The sequence below is a fragment of the Alligator sinensis genome, unplaced genomic scaffold (assembly GCF_000455745.1).
Source record: "Alligator sinensis unplaced genomic scaffold, ASM45574v1 scaffold505_1, whole genome shotgun sequence".
Lineage (NCBI taxonomy): Eukaryota > Metazoa > Chordata > Crocodylia > Alligatoridae > Alligator > Alligator sinensis.
The window spans coordinates 358,641-365,624 of NW_005841940.1; the positions used below are offsets into that span (position 1 = coordinate 358,641).

The window sequence follows — 6,984 nt, forward strand, 5'->3', positions numbered from 1 at the left end:
CAAGCAAGCTGAGGAAGTATGGGCTGGATGAATGGACTGTAAGGTGGATAGAAAGCTGGCTGGAGCATCAGGCTCAGTGGGTAGCAATCAATGGCTTGGGGTCTAGTTGGCAGCCAGTATCAAGTGGACTGCCACAGGGGTTGGTCCAGGGGCCAGTTTTATTCAATATCTTCATTAATGATCTGGAAGATGAGATGGATTTCACCGCAAGCAAGTTCATGGATGACAACTTTGTGGAAGGTGTAGTAGATATGCTGAAGGGTAGGGCTAGGATTCAGTGGCCTAGACAAATTGGAGGATTGGGCCAAAGGGAATCCCAAGAGGTTTAACAAAGACAAGTGCAAAGTCTGGCACTTAGAGGACAGAACAGTCCCATGCACCAGTACAGGCTGGGGGGTGATTGGCTAGGCAGCAGCTCTGCAGAAAAGGACCTGGGGGTTACAGTGGACAATAAGCTGGATGTGAGTCAACAGTGTGCCCTTGTTGCCATGAAGGCTAATAACATACTGGACAGTGTTAACAGAAGCATCGCCAGCAGATCAAGGGAAGTATTTATTCCCCTCTATTCTATATGAGTGAGGCCACATCTGGAGTACTGTGTTCAGTTTTGGGTCCCCCACTATAGAAAGGATGTGGACAAGTTGGAGAGAGTCCAGTAGACACCAAAGAAAATGGTTAGGAGGCTAAGGCACATGATCTGTGAGGAGAGGCTGCGGGAACTGGGCTTATTCTTCTGCAGAAGAAAAAACTGAGGGGGCATTTGACAGCAGCTTTTAACTACCTGACGGGTGGTCCCAAAGAGGATGGAGCTAGACTGTTCTCAGTGATGGCAGATGACAGAACAAGGAACAATGGTCTTAAGCTGCAGCAGGGGAAGTTTAGGTTGGATTTTAGGAAAAACTTTCTCAATAGGAGGGTGGTGAATGTTCTCACTAGGAGGGTGGAATGGATTACCTAGAGAGGTGGTGGAATCTCCATCCTTGGAGGTTTTTAAGGCCTGGCTCAACAAAGCCCTAGCTGGAATCATCTAGTTGGGGATGGTCCTGCTTTGAACACGGGGTTCAACTAGATGACTTCCTGAGGTCCCTTCCAACCCTAAATTTCTATGAGTCTATGAGCATTTAGGAGTTTCAGAGAGGAAGTGAATGTTAAGGTGAGATTTGAATGAGGAAAGTGTTGGGCCTGGAGCATGGGGAAAGAAGTTATGATGCATAATTTATACCAATGCACCTTAACAATGTGCACAGAATAGTTTGCATTTCAATAATACCCTCACCTTAGGACCACAAAGGGCATTACAAATACTACCAGATTAATCTTTACAACAGCCATGTTAGCAGGACTGTTTGACTGGCAATGAGTAAGAAGCTGGTACTAATAAGTCCAGAAGCCAAGATCAACATTTTTTGCAACATCAGTACTTAAAAATATATATAAAACAAATGTTTCTAGACATTATGGTTGGAAAGATAATACTGTAGTATGAATTAAATGATGTAGTGTCATCTTCCTGGGTCTTCAAAGTGTTTTAGTGCCTATTCTGCTGCTGCTGAAAGCAGTGGTCCTCAACTTTTTTACTCAATGCACCCCTGAATAGACTCAAGCCACTCCTTAGAAAATGCCAGCTCTTAATTTTCACTCTTTATTTTGACCACAGAAAAACAATTGAGCAGTTCTTCTGTTGCAAATAACTCAGAAAGACCACAACTATTAATTTCTATTTGAAATAACTGGGTTTATCTTGTGAATCATGTTTGCAAACCTAACAGTCCTAACACTGTATAGCACCCTGTGGCACCCTTGAAAAGATCTCAAGGCACCCTGGTTGAGAATCATTAGCTTACAGATTGTCAAGAAGCCTATGGAGAAATTGTCAAGACTGGTTCTTTGCAGGTAGTTAAAGTTCTGTGTACAGCAGTGATACCTCACAAACCATGTCAATGTCATGTGGACCATGATGAATGGAAAAGCTCTGTCTGGTAGCAGAGTCAGGCACTGGAACTATATTTATTTTTTTTAAGGGCCAAATCAGTTCAAATTCAACTGGGCAAAGCCTACTTTTGACTAAGCAGAGCTCAATCATTCAAGTCTGTTTGACTTTACTATTGGGCAAGTTTCTTCCCTTCCAGACCCCTAGTCTGAGGCTTCAGACACTTCCCCAAAGCCATGGCAGGCATCCTACATGCAAGCCCCAGGCCCAGAGGCCTTGGAGTTCAGATGCCCCCAGTCTCACTTGATCTTAGCTAAAAGGCCAAGGAGAAAGCCACAGGGAAAGGGAAAAGGCAGTCCCCCATTACCACAAAACTGTGCAGTTGAGTTACCCACATTTGGGGAATCTCACAGGGGTCAGCCTGCCCAGAGTACAGGGGCAGGCCTCACCCTATAACTCCACTCAATCAGCTGAGAGGATCATGGGATCTCCCCTATCAGGTAAGGCAGACACTGGAACTATTTAAGAAGAGAAACAGGACCTAGAAATTAAAGCTTGGAGAAAGGCAGTGTAGCAGAGACCTCTTTTCTCCTTCATTGTACAGACAGTTTAGAGAGAGACTGAGTTTTGGAGACCCGCCCCCTCACAGGAGCAAAGAGACTCTGGCAGAAGGATATTGTGAAAAGCCTCACTTTTCATTTAGTTTGGCTAGTTTATACACAAGCTTGAACTGGAATCCAAGTAATTTTTGTAATATTTGTTTTAGGATCCTGAACATGCAAACCTGGAAGATATTAACTGCTGCTCCTTAGGCAGCCTGGGGCCCATGCCAGTCTGTTGGCAGTGGCTTCCAGTTATGCTCATGCATGCCTTGGAAATGATGCTTGCCCTCTGGGGAGAATGATGGTAAACACTCCCTGCTGGCCAGTATGTGAGGCAGCACTGGTGTCTGCCTCCTAGGAAACTGCTTAGCCATCCTCCTTCACGGCAGAAATTAACTCAAGGCAAATAGTTTAGAAATATGAAAGGCAGAAAAACTAACCAGAATGAAGAGCTGCAACAAATCCTCATGCTCTCAAATGCTATAGCTAGGGAAGCCATGTAAGCTCCTAGATAAGAACAAATATTTAGATCTGATTCAGGTTTGTGGGGCAGAAGCGCCAAAACATTATTTTGCTAATGTAACAAACACATTAACAGGCTTAGGTTATTATATATTGGGTTAAATGATGCAGAGCATTGGTTTGGATGGAAGGCAGGCAGTTGGAGAGGAATGTGTTACAAAGCAATGAGTGGGAGAAGAGACTGTGAAAGTCTAAAGAACCTGAGTAACAGGAAGAGGGAAGCAAGGGGGTCAAATAGAGGGGAAAGTATACACAAAATGGTGCAAGAGTGGGAGCCAATAAGACTGGTGCTTTGGAGGCACAAATGAAGAGAGCTGTCAGTGCAGCAAGGGAAGCAAAATGGGGTAATTAGAGTAATCACAACAGGAAAAAAAATACAGCAAGAAGAGATAGAGAACAGGGCTTCAGGATAAGAGAACAAGGAGGGGAGTTTTGCGTGAGTGCATTGCAGGGCCCTGCCTGCTGTCCTGGAGATGAGTGGAAGAATGATAAGGAATAGCTCAAAAAGTCTTTTCTCTTCCTTAAACACTTTATAGGCTCCAGTAATTCCCTGGTTCCCAGTCTACAATAACAGAACTATTCAAGAGTAATTTAGACCAATATAGGCACGTCTACACATACCTATTAATGTACAGCAATAAGCTCTGGAGCATTTGCACATGTGTCTGGGATCACAGCACATTGAGTCAGGGCAGAACAGCTCCAGCTGGCAGGGGTCACTCTGTCAGCCTGGGGCTGCTACTCCCAGCTCAATGCGTTGTCAAAGGGCTGGCTGGGGCATGATGGTGCTTCAGCATTGGGCTAGCTGGCAGGCAGCTCCTGCTCTGAAGTACTCTTGTGCCCTGGCTAGCCCCTCCAGTGTCTACATTTGCACTGCTGTGGAGTTTTTTACTCTGTAGCAGGATAGTATTTGTATTTAAAAGTACTATCCTGTTGCAGAGTAAATTAGTTTAATCCAGCCTAATAGAGGCACGTATGTAGACACCAAGACATTTACTATGCAGCTAATTAGCCTTCTGCACAGGAAACAAATGTGAAGTCTGGAATTAACATCTGATTTGTTTCATACACCTGAGTATTTACAACTCAGGGGACACCATCTTCCTGACATTCAGATCTTGAGTCTTTAACATCTATTATTGATCCACACTATTCAATTAATAAATACCAACTTTGCTCTTCCCCCTTTCTCAAATGCAGTGTGCAAAGGAATTTCTATTTCATAGATAAAGCTAGAAGGAACTTATCTCAGGAAAACTGTATTCCTCTGCATGGAACTAAGAATACCTTTCTGAGCTGTCTTCATATTCTGTATTCTCCATTATCCTTGATTCTTAATAGAGCAAACAAAGCTCTCAAGGTTTTTATAGCAAACAAGAGAACATTAAACAAAATTGAGAAATTAGGTTATTTTACTCTCTTCAAGAGAGAAACAAATTCAATCTCCATCACTTCCCTTATGCTAAAGTTACTCTAAAGCCTGATTGGCTCAATTTTGCAGTTGATAGAAAGTTGCAGGTAATAATCAATCCCTATTCCAGGATCACCTTCAGCTTTCTAACCTACGGCAAGCTGCAATTTTACTTGTCAAATCAGAGGCATGTTTCACTGTCCAATCCCTGTGATGGAAGGTTGTTTTTTTCACAACTCCTACTGCCTGCAGTATAGGATTTTACTATGGCTTGAGAGGCTTCAAAAACTGATATGACAATATTTCTATACTACTATTATACCAAGTGTATCTTGCCTCAACTCCACATTATGGCATGGACAGCATGGGTACAACCATAGAGGTGGGATGAACGCAATATGTCCCCTGCTGATGTCTTCACCATCACTGCTCAAAGCAGCTGCAGAACTCCTACCTTCACTCTTGTCATCCACCCTTTTATGTAGCTTTATAGGAGAACACTCAGAAGTTTAATTATCACTAGATATTTAACAAAATAAATACTAACAAGCAGGTAGGTACATGAGCCAAACTAGGAAAAGCAGAGGTTAAAAATGTTTAGATAAATTAGATGCATACCAGTTGGTAGAGCTTGATGAAGTTCACTCCAGGATGCTTAATAAACTAGTGGGAATAATCTCTGAACCATTAACAATCACTAATTCATGGAGTATGGGAGAGGTCCCAGAAGACTGGAGATGGACAAATATGGTACACAGCTTTAGAAGGGACAGAAAGTAGGTCCCGGAGAACTATAAATCGATCAGCAGCCTAACTTTGATACTTGGAAAAATATTAAGCAAATGATTAAATAATTAATTTATAAGTTCCTAGAGGATAATATGGTAGTAAGAAACAGCCAAAGTGGATATGTTAAGAATAAATCATGTCAAACTGATCTGTCTAGTTTCCTTCTTGGACACAGAAGCTAGCTTAGTGGATAAGGATAAAGCAATAGTTGTGATATAGCTTGAGTTTAGTATGGCTCTTGACACTGTCCTACATGACATTCTCATAAACAAACTAGGGAAATACAGTCTAGATTAAAAGCAGAAGGGTGGATGCACAACTAGTTGAAGTAATACTCAAAATGTATTTATCAATGGTTTGCTGTCAAATTGTGAAGACATGTCAAGTGGGGTCTGGTAGGGGTTTGTCCTGGGCCAATTCTGATCAACATTTTCACCGAAGTCCCGGATAACTGAATAAAGAGAGTACATTTATAAAATTAGTGAATGGCACCAAACGGAGAGCAGTTGCAAACATTTTGGAAGGCAGGATCAGAATACAAAAAGATCTTGATAAACTAGAGAAATGGTAATAAAGACAAACTGCAAAATGCTACATTGGGAAACAGAAATAACACATACAAATACAAAATGAAGAATAACTGGTTAAACAGCACTATTGCAGAAAAGGATCTGGGGGTTATAATGGACCAAAACTGAATGCAAGTCAACAATGTGATGATGCTGCATAACAGGTAAATCTCATTCTGGAATGTATAAATGAGAGTGTCATACGTAAGACACCAAAGGTAATTATTATGCTCTACTCACCACTGATGGGAGTACCCTATCCAGTTTTGAATACTTTAAAAATGATGCAGACAAACTGGAAAGAGATGAGAGAAGAGCAACAAGAATGGTAAAAGTTTTTTAAAATGTGTCCCATGAAGAAAGAATTAAATTGTTTTTCTACAAAAGTGAAGACTAGGGACAAACTCAATAAGTGTCTTCCAATATGCAAAGGGTTGTTATAAAGAGGAGAGCGATCAATTGTTCCCTGCATCCACTGGGGCAGGACAAGAAGTAATCAGCTTAATGTGCAGCAAAGAAGATTTAGATTAGATATTAGGGAAAACCATTGGTGATGTATAGGGGGTGCAGACAGGTGCACGTACACCCCCTGAGCTTGGTGGTGCACCCCCTGCAAAAAGCACCACTGACACTGTTGGTGGTGCCTGTGGGCGGTTGCTGCTCGCTGACACCACCAGCGGCGCCTGTGGGCAGTCTGTGGGTGGTCGCCGACCACCAGTCAGAGCTCAGCACCCCACCCTGCCGGTTGCTGTGCCTCGCCCCACCTGGCCTCAGGGGGCATGTGGCATTCATTGGTAAAACTTTCTACTATAAGGCTAGCTAAGTACTGGAACTAGCTACCTAGAGGGTATATCTATATATCAGGGGTGGGCAAAATATGGCTCGGGGGCCAGATCCAGCCCACAAGGCCATTCTATCCAGCCTGTGGGGCCCCTAAAAAATTTAGAAAATTAATATTTATCTGCCCTTGGTTCCTGTCAGAAATGAGGAGAACCAAGGGCAGTAGGTACCAGAGGAAGCCTGGCAGGCTCCCACAACAGCAGGGCCTGCCCAGCCCTGCCCCCACAGCGGGAAGCCCCAGCGGGGGCTTCTGGCCTGGGAGCACGTGGCTGCCCTGTGTGGGAAGCTCAGTTAAGGGGGAGGGGGGTGGGGAAGGGCAGG

At 43.3% G+C, this 6,984-nt stretch overlaps 1 pseudogene; it reads right to left on the reverse strand.

Annotated features, from left to right (window-relative positions):
• Positions 1-2,265: 2,265 nt before the first annotated feature.
• On the reverse strand, positions 2,266-2,438 carry LOC112549623 (annotated as a pseudogene).
• Positions 2,439-6,984: the final 4,546 nt, after the last annotated feature.